Source organism: Leopardus geoffroyi, chromosome D3 (genome assembly GCF_018350155.1).
Source record: "Leopardus geoffroyi isolate Oge1 chromosome D3, O.geoffroyi_Oge1_pat1.0, whole genome shotgun sequence".
Lineage (NCBI taxonomy): Eukaryota > Metazoa > Chordata > Mammalia > Carnivora > Felidae > Leopardus > Leopardus geoffroyi.
Genome location: NC_059339.1, coordinates 25,437,727 through 25,464,164, shown reverse-complemented (window position 1 = coordinate 25,464,164; position 26,438 = coordinate 25,437,727). Strand labels below are relative to the sequence as shown.

The window sequence follows — 26,438 nt, the reverse complement described above, 5'->3', positions numbered from 1 at the left end:
CCTCAGCCTCCCGAAAGAATCGCACATAAAGAACTTCCCACAGTGCCTGGCACACCCTGAGGGCTCACAGAATAGGAGCCATTAATATTGGTTACTGCCAGCGCTTCTGGCAAAGTGCCAGACACACAGGTTTTTACAGGAACTTGGCTTATCACGTCGGAGTTCTCCAGGATGCGGGGGCCCCCGACATCTCCTTCGACTGTGCTACCGCAACCAAGATGACAAGAATAAGGAAGTTCTATTTCCAGGACACCCGATTCCCTAGTGTCTCAGGAGGTGTCGGGAGATTCTCAGACAACGTTGTTAAAAGACAGTGAGGAGCCCAGAAGGGACGAGAGGTGGTGATGGGGGAGAGAGTAGAAGCAGAGACGGAACCGCTTCGAAGTTGAGGTGTCGCGGAAAGCCCAAAGATCCGAGTTCAATTCCCGGCTTTGCCACGTCCCATGGGCTTGGGCTCATCCCTTTCCTTCACTCTCCAGGGCCTCAGTTTCCCCATCTGAGACATGGGACAAGAACAAATAGCTGATCTAGTGCCCATTCACCGATGGGAAAGCATTTTGAATTCGTATCACTTTTTTTTTCTGCTAATGAACTTGTGCATACCATAGTCAGGGGTCAAGGGAGTCGGGGAGAGGTTACGGTGATGGCCATCCAGCTAAGTCTGAGTGTTTGTCTGAGAGTGACAAATGGGGGCCCGCAGGACTCTGGACAGAGGGCTGTGTTGTAGGGCCTCAGAGCTCCCTCTGGAAGCCGGTGGCTGCTTTAACCACGTGTTCCAGGAAATCCTCTGCCTGAAGGTAAGTGTTTGTGTAGGAAGCCAGGGCAGGGCCAGCCAGGAGGGGGCCTGCAGTGATCATACCGAGGAGGCCGTGAAACCTGAGCACGGCCTGCCTGCAGTCAGACGGGGGTCACCAAACCCAGACTAAATAGTCTGGCGGGTTGGGCTCTGGGCTGTCTGGAAAATGATCCCAGGATGGAAGGAACAAGTTGGGGAGGGGGCTGGGAGGGGGGCACAGTCCACAACGCAGAGCCCTGTCTCGGTGGCCACTCTGAGGCCACCTCCCCAAGGTGGGGCCTGGCCATGAAGGAGATAGAGTTTTTAGCTTTCATTTCAGTTTCTGCTTCTTAATGCGAGAGGGGGAGGTGGGGAGCCGCCGAGGGGAGCCCAGGGCCCTCCTCCGCTTGCCTGCGTAAGGCTCCCGGTTGCACACCTTGTTCTGTTCTTCTGGCCTAGCGCCAGGTCCTCATACCAGAGAAGGCTCTGAGTGCTGCCGTGTGGCCTTACGCTGGTTGATTAGCCTCGCTGTGCCTTGCCAGACTAGGGACGAGCCTGTGTGCCTATGCCGATCGAGACTGGGGACTTCAAGAACACGTAGAAGCCTCTGTGTGGCTGGAAGCTGTCCCTTGGATTTAGACCGGCAACGCAAGTACCTGGACCAGGTGCCCGTAGGCGGCGAACAACATAATTGCGCACGGCAGTTCTGGGCGGGAGCATGAAATGAGTAAGGCCTCCCACATTACTGAGCACCTGCTCTGTGCCAATCACCACCCTCGGTGCTCTAAATCTCACACCAGCACGAGGAGACGGGTGTTCTTTCCCTCTTCTTCCAGGTGAGGAAATTGACACAGCCGGGAAATGACAGCACTGGGGTTCAAGCAGAAGTCCCCCCCACCGAAAGCCCTCTCCACCGCACCTCATGGTCTCATTAATCTCCATGCATGCCGATATTTCCTTCTCAGGCATCAGACTTGGACTGAAACAGCACCTCTTGAGTTCACAGCAACACTATCCCCAATAGCCAACAATTCAAGTGTCCATCGGTGGTTAAACAAACTGCGGTATGTCCATACAGTGGATTATGACTCAGACTAATGAGGAAGGAAATTCAGACACCTGCTACAATAAACCTGGAACCTTGAAGACACCTTGAAGATGAGATGAACCTCGAAGACGAGAGGAACCTCGAAGACGAGAGGAACCTTGAAGACGAGAGGAACCTTGAAGACAGTCATGCTAAGTGCACTAAGCCAGACACAAAGGGACAAACACTGTGTGAGTCCACTTATACGGAGTACTTAGCAGAGTCAAATTCATAGACACAGGAAGTAGAATAGTGGGTGCCAGGGACTGGGGGGAGAGGGGGATGAGGGAATGATAATTTACTGGGGACAGAGTTTCTTTTTTGGGAGAGGAGCAACCTCTGGAAAAGGAAGGTGGTGATGGCTGCACAACAGTGTGAATGTATTTGGTGTCACTAAACAGCACGCTCGGAAATGGTTAAAACGGTGGAGAGCAGGGCGGGGTGGGGGGGCGGCGGGTGGCGCCTGGGTGGCTCAGTCGAACGTCCAACTTCGGCTCAGGTCACGATCCTGTGGTTGGTGAGTTCGAGCCCCGCACAGAGCCCGCTTCAGATCCTCTGTCCCTCCTTCTCTCTGCACCCGCCCCGCTTGTGCTCTCTCTCTCTCAAAAATAATAAATAGAATATCTTAAAATGGTTAAAACGGTAAATTTTACCATTAAAGTAGTGCAATGGAAAAAAATGCTTCTTCAGGGAAGCATTGAGGGAAGGGTTTGTGGCTCCCCACTCCCCTCCCCCGACGAGGCTGCTCCCACAGAGGCCTTTGCTCGTCTGCACCCCCAAAACCATGGGTTTCATTATCTCCAGGCTCCCTTCTGGGCCCAGAAAAGACGGTGGCCTTGCCCGCCCGCATGACGGCAATGTGAGGCAACGCCTGCACACGCCAGGCGTTGGGAAGATAATTCTAAAGGAATAAACACCAACTGCAGATAAACAAGAATACTGTCTGTTTAAATGTAATCTGATTAGAAAAGAGAGTTTTCACTGGGGACTATAAAAAATCCGGTTTGCCAAACCACACTGGAAAAGCTCAAGCTTGTGGTGCTTGTCTTGTGGGCAAAGCACAAACGCCCGCAGTTTCTTCTGGAAATTCCGGAGAAGCCCCTCGGCACCTCCTCCCGGCTTCAGCGCTTACAGAGCATGACCGCCTCAACCAGGGTACAGTGACCTCGCTCTGTTCCCTCTGCGGATCTGAACACAGAGCACGTTGTTCTCCAACCCTTCACAGGACGCGGGGGCCTGGCTCTGGTTCCCAGTGCTCAGCGAGCCAAGCAGATGGCCGCGAAATCCAGAGGTGGCCCGGTTATCATGACGCCTGGGTCCCCCCCATGAGGACCCCATGAGGCTCTGAGGTCCTTTCCAGACCTCAGAGCGCCTCGCTGTGCTCCAGGTGGTTCTGGAGACTTCCTGCAGAGCGCCGGCATGTACAGAGAGACGGGACATCCTGAGCCCACTTCAGAGTTGGTGAAACTGAGGTCTGGACAGGGACTACAAGACCCTTGAGCTGGAGAACACGTCGATCCAATTTTCCGATGTTTGTGAGTACTTGCAGGCGTGGGGCTGAGTGCTGGAGATAGTGTCTGGAGAGTGTGCTCTGCTTTTAGGTATCTTTTATCTGAGTCCAGGGGTGGAGACAAATGTGTAAACTCTCCCAAGTAAAAGCAAACTGGGAACCGGGAGAAAGGCTGAGAAACGGAGGAAATGGGAGCCCGGAGAGCTGATGTAAGAAGAATGCTTGATCTCCTCTGGGGAGGCCTTTGTGCAAGGCTTCCCTGTGCGTCCTCCGATTAAGGCTCCTGATAAGCAGGCTGAAATCTGATCATGGGGAGGAGGCAGAGAACTTTCCAGACGGAGGGAGCACCACGTGCAAAAGCTGGTATGATGGACCAAGCAAGGTAAGCGGCCACAGTCAGAGAGAAAAGGTCACTGTGGCCACAGAACCCAAGCGGGAGGCGGGGCCGGCTAGCCACGCCCCGCTCCAGGGACTCTAGCCACGCCCCCTGCACCAGGGCTGAGGCAGGACCCAGGGAGCGTGTGTTTTGAAAACACTGCACTCTTTGCTGAGTGTGCAGTGCGTGGAGGGAGCTGTAGGGCAGAAGAGAGATATGTTGAGGGCTACTATAGGCATCCAGGCAAGAGGCGACAGTACAGGCGGGCCCCGCACAGAGGAGCAGCGAGAATTGGGGAGGAGAAGTGGGATTTAGGCAGGAAATCTCCGGACCCTTGCTGGTGATGGGGTAGAGGGGGCTAGGGAGAGAAGGGGTGCAGGGAAGCCAGACTGCCGTGATGGGACCTTGGGAGAGGAGGCATGGGGAGGAGGGGAGAAGAAGAATCTGCAATCACAAAATGCTTCTGGAGGCAGGCTAGGCAGTGCCCTGTTCATTTGCAGATGGGGAAACTGGGGTACTTAAAAGCAATGTGCCTCTTCTAATGCAGTGAGGTTGCTGGGAGCAGAATTCAGGTCCCATAGGATGGATGATTAGACATCAGCTACAATCCAACCAGGCGGAAAACCTCATTCATTCATTCATTCATTCATTCATTCGTTCATTCACTCATTCATTCATTCATTCATCCATGCTTTCGTTCATTCTTTCATTCGTCCATTCATTGTCCCATTTTTTCATTCAATAAACATTTTGTATTCCATTTCCATAGAGATGGAATATGGAGATGAACGCAACCCTGTTCCGGCTCTCAAGGATTTCTTGGTGGGGAAGACAGACACACAGACTTGCTATCATAACCAGGATGGGTGAGGATCCAAGGGGGATCCACTCCACCCCGGGGGAAGCACAAAGAGAGGAGTATTCATCCTGCCTTGGGGGTGCGTCTCCAGAAGCTTCAAGAAGGAGGTGGTGTTTTGAGCTGACTCTCTCAGTCTGTGCTTGCTGGGGGTCCAGGGCAGGGAAGCAAAGTCAGGCATCAGGTGTGGCAGGTGCGAGGCTCAGGGCCAGGAAAGTGCACAGGGCACATTCAGAAGTGGAAGAAGCAGCAGTTTCAATGGAGGGTAGAGGCAGGCTGGCCAGGGGCCCGGGTCAGACAGGTGTGCTCCAGAGGTGGAGTGTGGTTCTCAGGTAAACCTCCCTCAAAGCCAAGACCAGCCCTGCAGCTGAAGGCTTTGCTCGTTGTTAACTGGAAGCCTCCTTCTGCACAGTAAAACATTAACATCCTCCGGGATACAAAAACGATGGGACCCTCATTTGCTTTTCCCGTGGGCTGTGACACTACCTCATTTAACTGAGAGGCAGCTGAGGGTTCTGGGTGACCAGGGCACTCGGGAACACCCTGGGTCTGGGTACAGACTCCAACTCCATGCAACCCTGGATAAGTCACCTTACTCTCTCGGTGTCCTCACCGGTAATGTGGGGGTAAGTACAGGATTGGGGAGATGAACACGTGCACAGTGTTTAGAAATGTCTCATTGAACGTTAGCTGTGTGTATTGACTTCACAATAATCCGGGAAGAAACATGCCTCTACCATCATCTCTAAAGATGGGAAAGTTGGGGGCTTAAAAAGAATATAACTTGACCAGAGTTTCACAAACAGAGGTAGGTAGACCTGGGAAATGAACCCAAGTCCCGGGTTCTTAAGTATTCTGCTATTCTGAATCCGATCTAAATCTTTTTTTTTTTTTTTTAACATTCATTTATTTTTGAGACAGAGAGCCCGAACGGGGGAGGCACAAAGAGAGAGAGGGAGACACAGAATCTGAAGCAGGGTCCAGGCTCCAAGCTGTCAGCACAGAGCCCAAAATGGGGCTCGAACCCACAGACCGTGAAATCATGACCTGAGCTGAAGTTGGACACCTCACCGACTGAGCCACCCAGGCGCCCCTAAATCTTTTTTTTATGTTAATTTATATTACAGAGAGACAGAGACAGAGACAGAGTGCAAGTGGGAGAGGGGCAGAGAGACAGGGAGACACGGAATCTGAAGCAGGCTCCAGGGTCCGAGCTGTCAGCACAGAGCACGATGTGGGGCTCAAACTCACCAGCACTGAGATCATGACCTGAGCTGAAGTCCGATGTTTAACCGACTGAGCCACCCAGGTGCCCCCTGATCTAAATCTTAAGGTCAAGGCTACAATCAGGGGATTCTAGATCAGGGAATCCAGTTTCAAGCTGGAGAAGGATGTAGTCGGCCTCCGTCAAAGCAGGGCGGGCATTGTCATCAGGCACATCCAGGGACAAGGGGCTTGGCATCTGGGCCACACAATTGCTTTTCCAGAACTGGGCATGGCCGTGGTGGGGATACGAGCTCTGGGGACAGGCAGCTGTAGGTTCAGATCCTAGCTCTGGCCACTTCCTGGCTGAACGACCTTGGACGAGGCACTAACATCTCTGAGCCTCAGTTTACCCATCTGTGAAGTGAGGCAGCTGGCCAGCCCTGACGTGACCTCTAAAGTAACAAAAGCCTGCGCAGCTAGTTCAGAAAAGGGCATTGTCACTTCTCCCTGAGATCGGCTTCGCTGCGCTCTGCGGCCACCTAACTTCTCTGAGACGCCGGGTTACTTCCCTGATAAGCAGAGTAAAAGTAAACAGTGCCCTGCCTCCCTCTCAGAGTTAGTGTCTGTGCACACGACATGGCTTTGGAGCCTGGCGGCTCTGAGGTTGACTCCAACATCTGTCCTTCCCCGCTGATGCTTTTGGGCCAGGCTGCATCTCGGGATCCTCGTCTGTAACACAGGCACACCAATGCCAAGTTTGCAGAATTTGACTGAATTGGAGGCAACACACGCTTAGCGTCGGGCACACAGTAGGCCTGCAGTTAATAGGAAATACCGCTCGTAACACCAACAAGAGCTGATATTCGAGGGCGTCTTTTTTTGGGCCAGGCGCTGTGCGGGCGTTATGGGTCCTGAGCTCCTAGCATAACTCAGGTGAAATGTGCAAAGGTGCTTTATAAAGGGTGAAGTCCCGTGTGCACGCACAGGACCCCCGCGGAGTCATTGTCTCCGGGACCTCCTTAGGAGCAGGGACCCTGTACGTGGAGACTTCACCGTCACCACCGCACATGGTGGGCGGCCCGGCTCCCCACCCGAAAAGTACTCATTTGTTAGGATTCGAGACCCGCCCGCTGTAGCAAAGTCCTCGGCTGCTCCAGCAGGGCACAGATGAGGCACCCGTTGGGTTCTTTTCAAGTTCCGAGAGCACGTAATGACGGCCTTTTCCTCCATTCATAAACCACATATGGAATTAATAGCCACTGGAATCAAACCAGACCAGGCTGGGTTTATTCGCCAGAAACAATGAGACGTTAAGAAACCAAGGCCGGGAGAGGCAGGGAAGGGCTTTAACAAGCTTCTAGGTGGGATTTTTTTTGTATCCCCCCTCCCTGTTTACTTTATTGAATCTGGTCCTCGCTGATTTGGTTACAGCCTGTGATTTCAGCTTATGATTCAATAAGCCATTTGAAAGCTTGTAAATAGCACCGTTCTGCTATCTGCTCCCTCCTCCCCAAGGGGGTTGCCACTGAGGAAAGGGGGAGCTTGCTCCCCCTCGCAGCTGGTTGGGCGGCCCTTGGAGGGAGGTTCTGAAGCGGGGTATGCTGAACCGAGTGGATCCGGGGTGGGGTCTTGACCGTTGGAAAAGGTGGACTCAGCCTCAAGCATTGACTGGAAAACAGGGAGCAGTCAATAACATGAGGACTTCCTCCACTCCTGACATGACCTTGTCTGGGCATTCCTGACCCTCCTTATCACAACCTGGGTTGTGGACCCCACCGGTACAAGCCTGGCCAGCCCCTCGGGAGCCCGTAAGGGCCATCACAGAGACTCGGACTCACAGATTCTGTGAGTTCTCACAGCCAAATATCCCAGAGCTCCCTCGACACTCCCCTGTGTCCCTCCCACACTTCCTCCGCCTGCCTCAACCCCCTGCTCACTGGCTAGCCTGCCAGGAAGAGGAGGAGAGACACATGGAACAGACCCCAACCCCAGCAAGCCCGGTCTGGAGCAGAGCCCTGTGCAGACCAGCGGATGCACACATGGACTCCGACAAGATGAGCCCCAGACAAATAACTGCTCAGTAAGATATCGTTGACGTGACGCACTGATTTGGGGGTGGTTTGTTCCGCAGCCATAACTAACCAATACATCATCCGCTAGGGGCTTTTCAGCTGTGTTAACCAAATGACCAAATGGACAGGTGAATGGCGCACTTCACTAAATCTTCGGGTCCGTGAGCTGGAGAGGTCTCAGCAGTGGGATTCTGTGCTTTGGGGGTCTCTGGGGCTTAAATTCCTGGAGCAGAAGTTAGGCATGAGTCTCTCCAGGGAAGCAGCATGGTCGGTGCAGAAAGTCCATGCTGATCTTTGCCCCATCCCGGGGCTGGCACCAGGCAGCTGAGTGCGAGGGAAAGTAGAAGCTGAGGTGTAAGCAATTGAACCAGGACACCTCCGCATGACTCCCATGCCCACAGGGAAAAGCCCAAATGCCGTGGAGGGACCTCCAGGCTCTAGCTTTCTGTATCTTGTGGCTTCAGCACCATGGTCCCTAAGGTGGGGTGCACAAGTCTGCCAAATGGTCTCCAAACACACCAAGCTTTTTCACGGATCCCTGCCTTTGCTCCTACCATCTGCCTTGCCCGATACGCCCTTCCTCCTTTTAGCTACCTCATCAACTCCTACTTATACTGCAAAACCCAGCCAATATAGCCCTCTTGTGAAGTTATCCCCAAACTTAGCTTACTCTTCCGATGATACTGAAGTAATTCAACAGCATGTCAGATCACACCCCATTCTCCCAATTAGACTGTGAACTCCTCCCAAACATGTTCAATATAATTGAAGACAGATGAATGAATGAATGAATGAATGAGTTATCAGTGTGGGTACCTTTCCAATAAAGCAGGATGGCTCTGCAAAAATACCATGGGTTCAGAGGCAGATCATTGTTATTCCATGACACTAGGCTGGTTTCATTGTTTCTCAGGTCTCAGTTTCCCCGTCTGTAAAGTGGGACCACAGAGTGATGATGTAATGGCATTCCACACCCAGGGAAAGGACTCCCTCTCTTCCTTTTTTCAGAGAACTCGAAGCCCTCCTCTTCTGGGGGTCCCTGCCTCCTGGGCCTCCTTTCTGGGACCTCTCCCAGAGGCGAGAGGTCCCAGGAGGATGGGAATCAGAGGGAGACCAGAGTTCAAGATTCTCTGAAGGCAGCTTTCCCTGTATGAGAAGATCTCTGTGAGCAGTGTGATAGCATCATCATACTCTAATGAGGACCTTCCATTCATTATCTCACAGCAGTCCCATTATCCCCATTTTACAGATGAGGACACTGAGGTTCAGGGAGGTGACAGGACCTGGCAAGATTGCTTTCTTGGGTGCTCCCTCTCTCTCCTCCGTGTTCTAAGGATCTTTTATCTTTGACCTTGTGTCTCTGTGCAGCTAGTCTTGGGGAAACCATTTTTTTTATTTGGAACTGATCTCAACGAACCCACGGTTTGGGTTTCCCGGGTTCCTGACTGCTCCCAGAGACCAAGGGGGAGAGGGTGGGAAGAAGGACCCAAAAGGCTTGCAGTGGACTTAGTGAGGCATTTCTGTATGTATCAGCACACCGTGATGGGTTGTCCCCACTTCCCAGATTCCCACACTTGACGGACATTTCTTCAGTGCCTAGTGTTCTCCAGGCTCTGTGCGGGGAGGAGGAGCTGCTGAAATGAATGTCACTGTCATGCCCCCAAGAGCTTCCCAGTCTGATGGCTGAGGCAGCCATGAAGGCAAGCTTCTAGAGGCCGTTTATCTAAAGACAGTAGTCAATGACACTTGGGAGTGGGAAGCCATTAAGGCATCATCCTGATGCCAACTCCAGTCAATTGCTCATGGCTGCCTGGGGCTCCAGGGCTTGAGAAGAAAGGTGCTGTGATTGATTAGCAATGTCTGCCAGGTGCATGGCTAGGAGAGTTCTGGCCTGTGTGCTCGTGATGTGCCCGTTATCTGCCACCCCTGCTTGAGAGAATGCGACCCTTCCCATCATTGCAGCAGCCAATCTAGTCAGTAGGCTTGGAGACAGCCATGAGCACTGGAGGTTTCTCCAATCCCGATCTGAGTGTAGGCCATAGAGTCTTGGAAGGAGGAGGAATTCTGCCCCTGGGAGAATCTAGAAGGCTCTTCAGAGGTACTGACAAGTGAGCCAAGTGTGAAGGGTAAGATTTTAACACGTATAAGTGGATCCCACTGGCGTTTTTTGAGCACCTGCTGCGTCCCATGTATTTTCCAGGTGGGGAAGATAGCAGAGGGGACCTTCCAGGCAGCCCGACCAGCCACAGCAACGGCACATGGGATGTCTTGGATGCAGTATGGCAAGGGTGACCAGAGAAAGGAGTGTGAGGACAGCTGGGAGGGGCAGCTTGTGAAGGTTCTGGAGAGCGGAGTGCGGCTTTCATCCCACAGACCCTGGGAGCAAGGGGCGGGGGGACTGTGCACTTGAGCACAATTTCTCTGGCTCCTTACAAAGGGGTCACCTGTGAGGGGGTAGCTGCCGGGCTGAGGAATCTCCTCCCCGAGTGTTCTCACCAGGCCGGAGGACCAAGCTCTTGCAGCCATGGGGACGTGCTGCTATTTTAAACCACCTGCTAACGCCTGCCTGCCTCCCCCGCTTCTGCCTTGACATGCGGCTCCTGTGACAGAGAGCCCAGTGTTGCCCCAGGAGACAACGCTGGGCAACTGGATGCAGATGGCACACCCAGGCAGGGGACAGCTGTAGTGGCCCCAAGCGCCCTCCCACCCCTAGCACCTGGCTTCCTTGACCCGCCAGCCTTGGGAGGGCCAGGGAACCCCACCTGCCTGCCCGGTTCAGGCAAGGCATGCAGACTGGGTCTCTCGTAGCCTCGCAGTGTGACTACCAAAGTAAGGCTCTTATCAGAGCCTCAGTTCCTTGTCTGTAAAATGGATATGATGACAATACAATTGGGGTTGTGGGGGAGCTCTTTATGAGGCGTCTAGCACAGTGCCTGGAGTGGAAATGGAGAAGACGCCCAAGAAGGGGAGAATGCTTACGCTAGCCCTCACCACGCTCCCTCCCCCCTTCCTGCCTTATTCTTCACCACCTGACATTATGTTGGGTATCTGCTGGACCACGACAGCAAAGATTTTGGATACCTAGCCTCTCTGAACAGTGCCCGATGCATGGTAGGTGCTCCATAGTTATTGAACAAGAGAATGGTCTTTTTGAAATGGCTTCACTTCTCTGAAAAGCATTTATCTGAGCGGATGAGCATTCATTCAGCCATTCATTCATTCATTCATTCACCCATGGGTCCCCGAGCTCTTACGATGCACCACACACTGTGTGAGGCTCTAAGAACCCAAAGCCCTGCGAGCGGGCATGACCCTTGTTAGAGCGTGGAATCAAGATGGCACCCGTTTTCATCTCATGAAGGATCAGGTTTCTGATTCTAAAAGTGGACCAGATGATAGACATTTGACTTCAAAATGGGTGCACCTTTACCCTGTCCCCTTGTCATTTGTAAAGCAAGACCCATAAAGCAAGAGCCACCAGCAGATCCAATCAGAGAAGAAGAGGAGGGTGAAGGGGGATGGCGGTGACCAGTCTAAGCCAGGCAAGGGGAGCATTTGGTGATGGAAAGCCAGGTGTTGTTCCAGCACCCATAGTTCCTAGAGAAATCTGGCCCTCCCAGCCTGGTGGGAGAAAGTCAACAATTCCACCAGCAGGTTCTTGAACACGTCATCCATTGGCAGGACTGAGGTTGACCTAGAGAGAGAGGGAGACTCAGGAAGCCCTCTGCCTACAGGGTGGGGCTGGGTGCGAGTGGCTTTTCTCAAGCAGGTCCAGACCCCCAGAGACTGATTGGTCCTGGCCCAGATACCACCCTAACCCTTCCCAATTATATTTCCCCAGGCCAACTGCACTCTGACATTTCAACCATAGCGTCTACGTCCAAAATTCAAACTTTTATATGACAATCCATTTTTAACTAGAGGGTCTGCAGTCAGCCTGGCCTCCAACCCTGGCCCTGGTCTTTATCAGCTGTGTGACCTCAGGCAAATAACCTAACCTCTCTGTGCCTGTTGTTTTTATCTGTGGAACAGGGTAACAATAGTACCTACTTTCTTGTGTTCACAGGAGGAGAAAATGAGTTGATATATATAAAAGCACTTCAAACAGTACTTGGTACTGTAGACATTGGGTAAAAAAATGCCGTTTAGATTATCACTATCATTTGATTTGCAGACCCTGGTATTATTTAATGAGAAGCCCAATCTAGAGGTTAACAGGTATAAGTCTTTGTAAATGTTGTATTTGCTTCGGGCAGTGGGATGAAAGGTTCTGATTTCCAAAAGGGATTGTTCTGGAGATTCCGTCTATGGCAGTATTAGACCTCTACACCCCAGCCATGGGCTCAGGGTGGTGGACACTTACTCCATCACCCCTCAACACCAGACTTGCCTTTGTGGTTTGCTTTGGCCAATGGGCTATTAGCAGACGTGATACAGGCAGTGGCTAGAGATGTGACAGCACCCTTGCCATCAAGGAGCCTCCTCCTCCAGGCTGGGCCCCGGAATGAGACACATGGAGCAGATCTGAGCCAGACCTGCAGTCTGCAGCCAAGCTCCGCTGAGCACAGCCGAGATCAGTGCAAGGCTGACCCACCTGCAGACCCCTGAGCAAGAAAAAAATAAATATATGTTATTGACAGCTACTGAAATGTGGAGGTCATTTGTTACGCAGCATTATCATGGTAGAAGCTAACCAATATATCTGCTAATGCATTGCCATCAAGGGGTTCTTGTCTTTGAAAGAGACAATGCATGCAAGATGTTTAGTTCATATAGCAAGCCTTCAACTAACTTTCTCCTCCTCCTCCTTCTCCTCCCTCCCCACAGCACAGCCAAAACTCTGTCTTCTCCTAACCTGAGGTCAAGTGCCCTCCAAGGGCCCAGCACATACCCCCACCTGCTTCCCAACCTGCCTCTCCTTGATGTTCTGAAGAAATGAGAAAGAAGTGTTAAATTTGTTCTTGGCTACTTTTCCTTGCAACTCCCAGAGGCCCTGCTTACAAACTGAATCAGTTATCAGCTAGTTAGGCTGGCGGTCCCCGGAGGTGCCGCTTGAATACAGATAGGGACCCATGCATTATTCAGTGCGAAGACGGGGAGAAATGAGCAATGCGTCCAAAGCCAGAACAGCAGTGGCAGTAAGGGAATAATTAGCGAGCTGTCACTTGTCCCTGTCACTGTTTCCTCCCTTAACACATGAGGGAAAATAAAAAAATAAAAAAATAATTTTTTTAAAGGAAGAAGAAAAAAGGCAGGGAAGATCATCTTGCTTCTCGAGGCAGCTGGTAGGTTAAAATGTGACACATAAAAAGGCTTGAAGCAAGGGCTCTGGTTCAGCTCACAAAAGCCATGGCCTGGGGACCCCCCCCCCAATATTTTATCGAACTCCCCTTTCTGCTTGATGATTCATGGGCACTGCCCCAGCCTGCCATTCAGATTTTCTGCACGTTTCCATAGCACTGGGAATTAATTTCTCCCCTATAAGGAGGAGGTGGGGATGGTAGGAGGGGGTGGGAGGAAGAGCTGTGAGGGGCAGAGCCACCCCGGCCTGCAAAGGTTTGAGGTGACCTTCCAGGAGGAAACTGGGATAAGGGTTGACAAGAGCTGTACTTGGCTCATTTGGGGACTGTGCGATTTGATTATTCATGAGTTTACGCACACAGAAAGAAATCATTTTGTTGCGTGAGTCCTCGTCATTTCTTGTGGAAGCTATTTTTATTTATCTATTAATGTCTTGTTAGAATTTTTTTTTTTCTGTGGCATGTACTGGTGTGCTGCTTGGGGGTGTTGAGCCAGACATATGTGAGGGTCTGAGATGTGCTGATGGTGAGGCCAGTTTTCCCAAAGACTTCCTCTCACCTTTCCTCTGGAAAAAAAAATTACAGAAAGGGTAGTGTTGGGGGGAATAGGGTTGAGAATATTTGCTTGCTTGATTCATGCCTCTGTTTTCCATTAAAAACGAGCTGGTCACCTTCGGGTAGGATGGTTGCTTTATAAAGTTCTGCTATGAAACTCAACAAGATGGAATGTGGAAGATGCTTTGTATAAGACGAGGCAGAAAGACTCCCAACTGGTAAACAAGTCACCCTTCTTCATAAAAATCTGTCAGCTCCCTCACCGCATAATGAGGGCCACTCAGGGTTGGAAGATTTTGTCGTCAGAGTCCGAGAAGAGGACTCGTTTACGAAGCCACTAGCCCAGATTTAGCGAGTCCACGGCATTCAGACCACTGCTTCTTTACCCAGTGCCGGGGGCAGACATCGCTAATCGATCCCAGAACCCTCGACCCACTGCAGACAGCAAAGGATGCCCAAACACAGAGCTCTGTGCCATATGAGCTCCCTCAACCCCCCTCACCCTTTCAGACTCTAGACCACTTTGCATGTCGTTCCTTTGGCCTGGAATGTTCCTTTCCCCCTGGCTGCCATCCACCTGGGCTGCATGCAACCCCCCCCCACCCCGCCCCCCGGAGCCTTCAGAAGCTAACCGTCTCAAGTCTTTGCAGGGTAAATTATTCCCTCCCCACTCACGCATCCTTCTCTATGATATCTTCACATTTGCTGTGCATGTTTAGAAATGAATGGCCAGCTTAATTTGCCTTTTCGCTTCTTGATTAGATTGGAGGTCCAGGGGAGAGGCTGGGAGATTTCATCACCTCTCTGTTTCCAGCAGTCAGAACAGAGGTTGACACCTGGAAGGGATCCAGTGACGGTTTGTTGAAAGGAGGAAGGAACGATTTGCTGTGTCTCTGGACAAACGAGGCTCCTCTCTGGGCCTGGTGTTCTGGCATTCAGCCCAAGCTTTGACAGGGGTGACCTGGCTGTGTGCAGGCAGTTCTGGAGCTCTGGGGGCACACGTGGGGGACACCACCCAGGCAGCCTCCTCTGTGTCTCTGTCACCAGCCTTGCAAAGCTGATGCTGAGGGGAAAAGCAGGGAGATTCTGACACGGGAGAGTCAAGGCCCTGTGGTCAGTGGGAGAAGGCAGGTAGGTTTGGAATACAATAGCTCATGCTGATGATCCCAGATAAAAACCCTTGGGTCATGTGTAGGCTGAAATACAGTCCCTAAAGATACCAGGGAGCTACAAATGTTACCTTGTAAGTAAAAAGGCCTTTGTAGATAGGATTAAATTAGGGATGTTGAAATGGGGAGATGATCCTGGAATATCTGGGTGGATCCTAAGTGCCATCACATCTGTTGTAGGAGGGAGGCAGAGGGAAACTGCACACACAGAGGAGAATGTGATGTGACCACAAAGGCAGAAATTGGAGTGATGCAGCCACGAGCCAAGGGACATCAGTAGCCACCAGAAGCTGGAAGAAGCCAGACCCTCCCATAGAGCCTCTGGACACACCATGGACCTGCTGACACCCCGATTTTGGTGCAGTGATGCTAATTTTGGGTTCCTGGCTTCCAGAACTGGAAAACAATAAAGTTTGGTTTTTCTAAGCCACCAAGTTGATGGTCATTTGTTGCAGCAGCCACAGAGAAAAAAGGGGGGGAGAGGAAGGACAGCTGGGCTTGTCTCCCCCAGATGTCAGACCCACTGGGGCTGTGCCTCACCACCCCAGGTGACGTTGTCCCCTGCTCATCCCTGTGTCCCTTGGCGGACAGCAAGGCAACAGCAACCTCAAGCATAGAGGTCAAGAACACTGGCTCTGAAGTTCTGTTTTGTTTTGTTTTTTAAGTATAATTGATACACAACATTATACTAGTTTCACGTGTTCAGTGTAACGCTTCAATATTTGTATATATTGTGAAATGATCACCCCGATAAGTTTGGTGAACCTTGGTCACCATATGGTTACAGAATTTACTTTCTCGTGATGAGAACTTTTAAGCTCTGCTCTCTCAGCAACACTTGGATGTTAAACTGTCCACAGGCTGGACTCCATGGGCTCCAGAGATAACCCTCTAACAGTTGAGCTGAGTGGTGCGGTGCCTGGGTGATTCAGTCAGTTGGGCATCCGACTTCAACTCAGGTCATGATCTCATGGTTCAGGAGTTCGTGAGTTTGAGCCCTGCATTGGGCTCTGTGCTGACAGCTCAGAGCCTGGAGCCTGCTTCAGATTCTGTGTCTCCCTCTCTCTCTGCCCCTCCCCCTCTGGTTCTCTCTCTCTCTCTCTCTCTCTCTCTCTGTCTCTCTCTCTGTCTTTCTCTGTCTAAAAAATAAATAAACATTAAAAAATTAAAAAAAAGAGTTGAGCTGAGTGAATGTTATTTGGTTGATACAATGCCATATATCTTATCAACAGCTGGTAAACATTTCCTGGTTTGGACTCTGCAATTGTCTTAACGTTTTGTAGCCAGTGGATTTGAGGAATGGGGACAGTGGTCCCAAATGTTTTGGTGAATCCTTGAAAAGCTTGTAGCAAAGAGATTGTGCATTAGAGGAAATCTCTGCCCCATCTCTTTCGCTCTCTGCCTGTTCCTCTCTCAGCTTCTCTCCATCACCGTCTTCTTCTATTTCTGTCACTTGGTCCTGCGCACACACACACACACACACACACACACACACACTGAGACCTCAAAGGTGAATGATGATAAAGACTTTGCTCCTGACACTGTCCCTTCTCAACAATTTTCTCCACCCCCAGGCCACTCCTCCTATACAGACACTCTCTAACGGGGCACACACGCATCGGGATCATGCCTCCCACCACCTTCCCTTTCTTCCCTGTGCCTTTCCAGCCAGTGAAGGAAAGAATTTCCCTCAAGTACCAGGGTCTGCTTAAAGCCTAACATGTGACCAGAACACACGCCCTCATCAGGAAAGAGCTGTGAGATTATTGTGGAGGGGGTAATGGGGTAAAGAGAGGCAGATCAACTGGCAGAGCCTTGGCACAGAGGGATCCAGCTGCTGGGGAGCCCAGCCTTCCCCATGGAACCTGGCAGGGCTCGAGACGACCAGGGCCAGGGTGCAGAACTGGACGGCTCTCCTGCAGGGTATGGGTCCTGGTGGCCATGACGTGTCCCATTCGATTGGCATTTACCAAGAGCATCCTGCGTGCCCAGCCCTGTGTGGAACACTCTGCTTCCCAGAGTGCAGGATGATTGCACACGGCCCCGTGATTCACCTGATCCTTTAAAAAAAATCTTATGGGCACCTGGGTGCCTCAGTTGGGTAAGTATCTAAGTCTTGATTTTGGCTCAGGTCATGATCTCACGATTCATGAGTTCAGGCCCCATGTTGGGCTCTGATTGGCAATGCAGAGCCTGCTTGGGATTCTTTCTCTCTCGCGCTCTCAAAATAAATAAACATTTAAAAATTTAATAGACTTTTTTTTATTGAGGCGTAACTGAATTATAGCAAAGTGCACCGACAAGAAGTAAACAACTCACTTAAGTTCTGCAAGCACATGTCCACCTCCCAGGTCAAGATATGGCCCATTTCTAGATCCCCAGGAGGCTCCCTTGTGCCCGTTCCTGTCCCGATACCTGCCCTGATATAACCATTATCCTGAGTTCTGTCACTTCTCTCCCATCTCCAAAGCTCGTCAGATAAGACTTAGCCAGGACATATTCCGTGGTGTCAGCATTTCACTTAACATTACGTCTTCATTATGTTGGGCTACGAGGCAGTAATCTGTACTTTTTTGTTGCTGAGTAGTATTCCGCTGCATGGCGATATCACAACTTATGTATCCATTGCACTACGGATGGGCATTTGAGTTGTCCAAATAAAGAGCTGCTATAAAATAATCTTGTGTCTTTTGGTGGCTCCAAGCATGTTTTTTTCCCTATAGTTTGGGTACCCAGGACTTGAATCACTGGGCCAAAGTACAGCATAGAAACATATAGCATAAATATGTGTTTAGTTCTGGTAGGTAGTGCCATATGTTCTTATGGAGATGTGTGTGTGTGTGTGTGTGTGTGTGTGTGTGCACGCGCGCATGTCTGTTGTGGTTCCAGGCATATTTTATTGCTTAGAATGAGAATATAGTGTTAAAAAGTGGTGGTAGCTAAAATTAAGTTAAACACACGAAGTCAATAATGACTCTGGTGACCAGGTAATAGGCCGATGTTCTAAAACCCATGTGGATGGTGTGGAAAATGGCTGCTATTTAGGGACTGCTCAGGTCCTGAGGCATACATTCAACATGTGTTCCTAGTAATTATTCGATACATGCTTCGCTGTTTTAGTTACCTTATCTGTAAAGTGTGGATGAGAAAACACCCCCTCCTGGGGCTTCTTGAGGAATTAAATGGGGATGTGACACCCCACGTGTATGTTGGGAGGATGTGTTTCATTATCATCCCCAGGTCACAAATGAGGAGACCTGAGCTCAGAGAGGCTGATTTTCTGCCTGAGGTCACACAGCTGGTGAGCAGCAGAATGGAAACTCGCGTCCGTGTGGTTCCCGGGCCTGTGTTCTCCTTATCACCCCCTGAAGACAGCTGTTTCTTGGTCACCATAAAAGCAATCTATTTCTGAAATATTATATCAATCAGGGATTGCTCACATGGAATCAAAAATCGAAATACAGCCATGTCCTCCTCATTAGCGTAGTGGTGAATATCTCCTCCTATCAACTAGACATGGCTTAAACACGATGGGGGATTACTTATCCCACCTGTGAAAGAAGTCAGAAAGGTGGCGGCTCCATGATGTTGTCAGAGATCCAGGCCTTTTCTGGCTGGCGTGGTGTCATCCTTACAGTGTGTATCCTCATGCTCTCAAAATGGCTGCTGGAGATGCAGCCATCATACCCTCCACCCAGACTAAAAGAAAGGGAGACCAGGGATGCAGACTCCACTTTACAATAGGAGCTTTCCTGAAAACACACCCAGCAATCACTTCCACTTACAAGTTATTGGACAGAAGTTGTCACATGGCCATCCCATATGCAGATAAGCCTGGAAAATGTAGAGTTGGGTTTTTTTTTGGGGGGGGGGGAGTGGGGTAAGTTATTACTCACCTCTTGTGCAATAAATGTTCTGTAGGTAAAAAGAAGAGGTGAATAGACATGGATGGCCAATAGTAGTCCCGACTACAGGGATCCAGGGTCTTGTTTCCATCAGGCATAGGGGAGGATAGTAAATATAAAAAACCCCAGTAACTCTTACGGTGCTGTATATACATTCAAAGTGCAGACCTAAGAAACCAAGGGTAATGCGGGGTGCAGACTGGGGATCGCAGAATTAATAAGGGACAAGCCCAGGACTTGGGTCTCTGGTCTGAACTCCCAATGCAGTGCTCTTGAAAGCATTCTTGGCTATTTCTTCTCCAGACTTGGCCCTTTCCTTCTACTTGTATCCCAAAATTGACCTTGCATACTATGTCCTGATTAGTGCAGATGACCAGAAATTTTTGGCTTGCTATCCTCCCTTCCTGAACATGTAGGGTTGCACTTTATGCCTCCCTGAGTTGGGATAGAGACACATGAATAATTCTGGCCAATGAATGGGGGACAGAACTGAAAGATGTCAATTCTGGGGTCAATCTGCTAACTAATACAGGACCTTACACAGTTCCCTTTTCCTTCTGGCATTCAGACAGGCAACTGTCCATCAACCTGGGTACTGAAATGACAATGATGAGAAGACCTTCTCGCCAAGTTGAGATGAATATGTGGCATGAGTAAGAAACACACCTTTGCTGCTTCAAGCCATGGGGAGTGGGTGGTTTCTTGTTACTGTAGTGTCATATCTTCTTGCCTGACCGATATATGTAATATGTATGTTTCTTTTACTAGATTCCAGACTAAGTGACCCAAACTGCTGCCCAGAACTTCTTCAGTTGTGCTTCTTGAGGGCAAGTAAGAACCAAACCACTAAGGAAAATCAGAATAAGAGTTTTGGAATAAGAGTAAGACTTCTGGTTCCCAGGAAGCAGCCACCAGTTACATGTGACTATTTGGATTCAAGTTAATTGTAATTAAATACCATGAAAATTCAGTTCCTCCTCAAAGCTAGCCACATTTCATTGCTCAGTAGCCACATGGAGCGACTGGTTACCATGCTATCATACTGGTCAACACTCGTGTAGAATATTCCCATAGTTGCGGAAAGTTCTCTTGGACAGCACTGGGATAGAGTCTCAGAAGTTGAAGCCAAAGCCCCAGGGCCAAGAAATAATGGAATCTTAGAAAGGAAGAGTGTGCCATCTTAAAATGTGGGTATCTTAGTACCATGAATGGACTCCCAAGACATTCTCGGTCAGGAAATGGGAGAACACATCTCCCTTCTTGAAACGACAGATGCCACCATCAAACCCTGGCTGTCTGCAGGAGGGACTTGGGAGTTACAGAAGGATATAAATATGGATAAAAATGCAAGCAAATGGCAGAGGATCTCACTTTGGGACCCACCAGGGTCAGCATCCCTCTGTGTTAATTAGAGGACCTTGGTGCCCAAAGCTGGTCAGAAAACCCTCAGTGGGTTTTGAATGAGCAGGGCAAGAGGGAGAGAGAGGTCTCTCGTTCGGGCAGAACGTGAATTAGGTCAAGGGCAAGATTACTAACAGAAGACTCTACAGTGAACCAATCGCTGGGTGACCATCACTGAGTGACCTTGAGAGTCCCTCCACCACCATGAGCCTCAATTGCCTCATCTGTAAAATGGCAATAATAATTCTTATTTGCAGAACTCTTTTGCTGGGCGATGTGCCAAGGATGTCATATGCTTCATATCCTTTTTTATCCTCACAATAAGCTCAGGAAGGAGGTTCTAAAATTACTTTTCTGTCTCTGTCTCTCCTTAAAGAAAAACACAACGATTGGCCCTGTCTCCCCAAGTTGAATGTGAACTGCTAGAAGGCAGCTCATCCCTTAATCCAGAGCACCTGGTGGAGAGCAGATAACGGACGGTTTCTTCTTCTCACCCTTGGGATGAATGGAAGGCACACTGAAGGCGAGTCTGAGTGAGGTCCCAACCGTCCCCCTTTTCAAGGACAGATACATTTACTTCTCCCCAGTATTTCTAATTCACCTGTCCTCCAGGAACCCTGGGAAGGTTACTGCAGTCGGGCAATTGCACATAAGCAGATGGAGTGCATCACTTCCAGGAAGAAGAAATGAAGAGCCAGAGCCTGGTCCTCCATTCTTTCTGTCCCCACTGTGGAAACGTGTGTGACGGAGGTGCCATGAGATGAAAGCCTCCGGGGTGGCTGACCTGCCGTGCCAAGGACAGCTGCCCTGGAGACTCATCCAAACTCACCACAAACTTCGCGAGAATAAGAAGCATTCTTATTCGCGAGAATAAGAAGCAAGCATTCACTCTGTCAGGTCGCTGACCGAGGATTATTTGTTACTGCAGCACAACCTGACCTGTGCTAACATGTCCAACATTGAATCCCACTCACCCATGGCCATCTGTGAGCCCCTCATTCTTAGCTGATACTAGTGGTCAATAGGGGGTCAGTAGGGACACTACAAAGTCTAGATCCCTGGGAGGGACAGTGACTCCTTTTACTTTCTTACAGGCAGTTGGCCTTGAGGCAAGCCCTTGCACACGTAAAGTTCCCGAGGAAAGCCCTATTGTTTGACTCTTCCCATTCAGTTTATGGATAATCAGCCAGAGACTATGTCTGTTTTTGAAGTTATCTCCTCCTTCCTTGGGAAATAAAGAACGTAGAAAGTTTTCCCCAGTGACACGTGTCCTGGGACACGAGCTGATTCTGTCCCAGAATCCTCCTTTCCCAGAAATCCCTGGTTTGTGCTCTGGGAGGCATAGGCTTCCATGAGGAGACTCATGAGCATGTGACTCAGGACGACCTATCAGAATGCTCCTTCCCTCTGACCACAGAGATTGGTTCAGAAGTGGGCGTGGGAACCGAGCCGTCCAATCAGTGGATCTCAGGGCTTTCCTCTTGCTGGGTGAGAAACATAAAAGCATCTGCTTGTGAGCTCTACGAAGAGATCTGCAGAAACCAGAGTTGGAGTGAAACTAGCACCATGAGAGACAGATGAGAGACAGAAAATAATAGTGGTCTTAATGAGTGACATCACTGAGCTCCTGGACCAAGCTTTACTTAATAGCTGAAGCCTCTCACTTTTCTATTACATAAGCTCTGGACTCTTCATTTCTAAGGTCATTTGAATCAGGTTTTCTATTACTCGCAACACACATTGTCCTAATTGGTACACAACTTATAAACTGGGAACCAGGTCTCCTGTCAACCCACTCTCCTCCCGGTATCCTAGAATTAGAGACCCCAGAGACACAAGATTTTCCTGTCCAAGGCCGGGAGAGTTAAGAGATGTGTCCAAGTTCACTCAGGAAGTCCCTGGAAGTTCCTGGCTCCTCATTCTATGCCCAGAAGGGAAATTGTGTTGGACGTGTGCACATAGTCAGAGAGAAAGGGAGGGAAGAAGGGAGGGAGAGAGAGAACGAGAGAAAGAGATGCTCCTTTTACAGGAGTGAGTGCTGACTGCCTGCAGCATAAATATATGCAAATTTATTCAGAGTAGCTCTGCATGGCATGGGCAGATATAAGCAAAGTGAGGAGGAAAATTCATCTCAGTCCCAGGGATTTTGCCTCTGATAGGGTGTTCCTCGAGATCTCTGTGAAACCCCCATTATCCCTCCTCTTTTCTCCAATGGGTCCCCAAATCCCAGATGACTCTACTTAAAAACCCACCTCTCTCGAACCCACCCCTCTGAACAGCCCTGCATCAGCACATTGGGTCCTGCCTCATTTGTTTCCCAGGGGGCTATCTCTCCAGGCCCCACCCCAGGATCCCTACCTCCAAATTTGTTCTCTGCAGGGCAGAGCTCCCTAAGATGCCAATCTCTGAGCCCTTGCAATGGCTGCCTGACATTCTCAGGACAACACCGAGTTCTGTATCCTAACATGCAGGGGCTCTGAGGTCGCTTCTACAGACTTACCTCCTCCCTTCTGCCCCAAGGGTCCCATGGTACTGCCATGCATCTCTCCCCTTTTGTTGAATCTCCAGCTGCACCCTCAGATCACAAGGCTTCTGAGTGTGCTATTCTCACTGATGGAAATGTCACTCCCTCTGGTACCTGAGAAAAACTTCCCTCTTCTATAGACCCAACTCAGAAGTGATTTCTTCTGGAACGTCTTTCTTCGTCTTCTCTCAGTTAGACATAATTACTCTTTCCTCCTGAATATAATAAAATACAATGCTGTGTAATCATGCAATAAGAGGTCATAATCATAAGCAGAAGAAGAAGAAAGAGAAGACCATTTGTGAAGTACGGTGGCCGCAACATTATGTTAAGCACTTTATCTGGCTTGTCTCATCAAATCATTCCAACACCCCTGCCAAATAGGGATCATCATTGTTATTACTCCCTCTTCCTATTTTACAGATGAGGAAACCAAGGATTGGTGAGGTGAGGTTGTTTGCCAGTGGTTTCCCAGCTAGAAGGAAGCAGGCTGACCAGAGACCATGCTCTAGCATATCACAGCATTCCACATGTGGGTTATGCTTTTTAAGGCGACTTAGAGTTTATGGCACACTTTTATGCCCGTTAAGTAATCTGAGCTTCATGATGATCCTGAGGAGTATGTGTTTGTCTCCCTTACTTAACCATGAGGTCTGTGAGGATCCTGTAAGTTTCTTAGTCATCTCTACACCCCTCGCACTCAGCTTGAAGGCTGTAACTGTATGTTGGATGGATGGATGGATGGATGGATGGATGGACAGGTAAATGGATGGACAGATGGATAGCTGGATGGGTGGATGGGGGCACAGGTGGATGGATGGATGGATGGATGGATGGATTGAGTGGAAATAAGTGAAGGGAGGGGTGTATGTATGGATGGATGGATGGATGGTGGGTTGGGGGTGGGAAGTATGGAAAAGTAGATGTGTGGATGGTTGGAAAGACGGAGGGATAGCTGGATAGCTGAATGGAAAAATGGATCAGTGGACGGATAATCAGACAGATGAAGTCATAAACTCCAGTAAACTTCCTGTTGTAAGTTACAATACTTCTTTGAATCCAGGCACCTCCCTGGCCATGAGAGTTATGTGAATGAACTAAGAAATGCAAACCCGCTATATCCCAACCTTTTCCTTCTTTTTCCTTCACCTAATCCCTGATCCCTGCAGAAGAAGAAACCTATTCCTTTGGGAAGGCTGTCGTTCAGCCTCTCATCTCCATGCAGTGACGGGGCCTAGAACCCCGTGTATTTGCACATACTGGGGCACTGAATTTGCTAATGGTGGAACTAAGCCACGAGACTCAGGACCGGCATCGCTGACTCCTGCCGGGGGGGAAGCAGGCTTCCCATGCCATGCAGCTCTCTGCAGCCTTCCCCGACCACCGTTGTCTGCTTTCTAAATAAACCCCGAGACAGAGCCATGTGGGGTTATAAATCAGCCGGAAATCAAATGCTAACATGTAAATAAATTGCAAATCAGCTGAGAAATTGGTTTCATTTTGAGACGATAAAGCGCATTTCTCCTGCGCTGATTTTGTAAGGCGCCCCTTAAGAATTGTAATATTTCTGTGTGGTAATGATAAACATTAGTGAGTTGCTTTAGAAATGAAAAAATAGACAGCCTCTGGGGATTTGAAAAACATATGCACTTCAAATTTGAAAATCCAATTTAACTGTCCATTATAAGGAGAATAAAAAGGTAAGGATAGGATAATTTTGCAGTAACACAGCATTTGACTAAATCTGATTCCACGATGACAGGCACACTTTAAAAGCTACAAGTCTGAATGCAAGGAGACAGCAAATCATTTATTTATGATTGTAATCTAGCTCCTGTCTAACAAGTTAGAGACTGCACTGCTCGCTCCCTGGCTGCGGACGGCGTGTATACACTTGTCAGCCAGCGTTCTTAAAAACACTTCTCACGGAATTTCTGGGTTTGGGAGGGAAAGAGATGATAAAGGAGAGAGAAAACAAAAGAGATAATCCTTGTCAAATTTACCCAAACAGGCAGATGTTGAAAGGGCGGAAGTTGAGGAAGAAACGAATCTCCTGTTCCTTAATTTTTGCTGAAAAGTAATGCTGGGAAATGTGTGCGCGTGTGCACGCATGTATGCACGCCCACACCCCTGTGCACTTCGGCTCGGGACTGCGCACACCCATGGCCTCGCCCGGAGACCGTCTGCGGCTGGAAAAGTTTGGGCGAGAAGCTTCAACTCAACAGTTGGTCTTCCTGTGGAATGTTGGCTTCCTGTTGGAATGTTCACATCGGGCATCTCTGTGGTGATGTCCCTCCACCCCTACCGCCCTACCTGTGGGAGCCCTGGTATTGCAATTAACTTGCAAATGTGTTTCCTCTAAACCGTGGCCCCGGAAGTACACTTGGAAGGTTCTGGAAGCCTGATGGGCAGGGAGAGGTTAGAGAGGCTAAAACAAATGCAGAGTCCTTAAGCCCCCATGCTTCGAGTCCCTAGATTGGGGACTCCATCCATTACATAGTATTAATTTGGACTGCAAATAGAGTCGTGAGCCACATAGAATTTCCCCATGCTGGGCACTGGGCTAGTCTACCTTTACGCATCAGGAGCCTCTAACATCCCACAATGGTAGCAGAGAAGTCTAAGTACTATGCCCATTTGACAGATGGAGATATTGAGGCTCATCGGGGTTTAAATTGCCCGAGATCACAAAACCAGGATGTGGTAGAGTTGAGTTCACCTGTCATCGTTCGAATCCGGTGTGGGTGTCCTATCTGTAACTGTGTTCCTCTGTTCCATAAAACAAACATGTATTGAGTGCCCAGCGGATGTCAGATGATGCTCTAGGCAGTAGGGATACGGCTGTGGGTGACAGAGGAGATCTTGCCCTGGTGGACCTCACAGTAAGGGGAGAGAGATGTGCTATGAAGAAAATTTGGGGAAACGTGATGGCTGTGGAAAGGGGGCCAGGAGGGGCTCTCTGAGGAGGTGGCTGTTCACTGGAGACCTCGGTGGCAAGAAGGAGGCAGATCTCTGGAGCCCGGGACGGAAAGGCATTCCAGGCAGAGGGAACAGTAGTGCAAGAACACCGAGGCAGGAATGAGCTCCAGTTTGTGGCAGAACGAGAAGGCATCAGGGCAGCTGGAGGGAAGTACAGGGCCTGTGGGGTGCTGCAGGAAGATACTAGAGAGTTTATTTATTCCGAGAGATAGAGTGCAGGAGGGACGGAGAGAGGGGGAGGGGGAGAGAGGATCCCAAGCAGGCTCCACATTGTCAGCACAGAGCCCCAGGCGGGGCTCCAACTCACGAATCTGGACATAGGAGAGTCAGACGCTTAACCCGCTGAGCCATGCAGGCGCCCCTCACAGAGCCTTTATAACTGCCCCAGCTGGAGCTCTGTGCCTGGCCTTGAGTGCAAACAAAACCCGTAATCACCGTAATGGATGGAGCTGCGTAAGCTGTGTGGACGGAGCAGCAGAAGGCAGACTCAGCTCCCGTCACCAAAGTTGGATCTTCTCATCCAGACACGCCTCCAGGCACCCGGATTCGGCCTCCCGGGGTGACGGTGGGGATGTATTTCCACTCCTATGGAGGTCAACTCACATCTACCAGGATGCCATTCAATCATCAAATCGGAGAGGGAGGGGGCAAAAAAAAAAAAAAACAACGAAAAAGAAAAGAGAAAAGAAGTAAGTTATTTCTTCGTCCTTGCAAATGGGACGG

At 49.9% G+C, this 26,438-nt stretch overlaps 1 long non-coding RNA gene across 1 annotated transcript; it reads left to right on the top strand.

Annotated features, from left to right (window-relative positions):
- Positions 1–2,565: 2,565 nt before the first annotated feature.
- LOC123587713 lies at positions 2,566–15,337 on the top strand. The gene is made up of 2 exons (XR_006707472.1): positions 2,566–3,754; positions 15,087–15,337. It is a non-coding gene; the product is annotated as an uncharacterized LOC123587713 (long non-coding RNA).
- Positions 15,338–26,438: the final 11,101 nt, after the last annotated feature.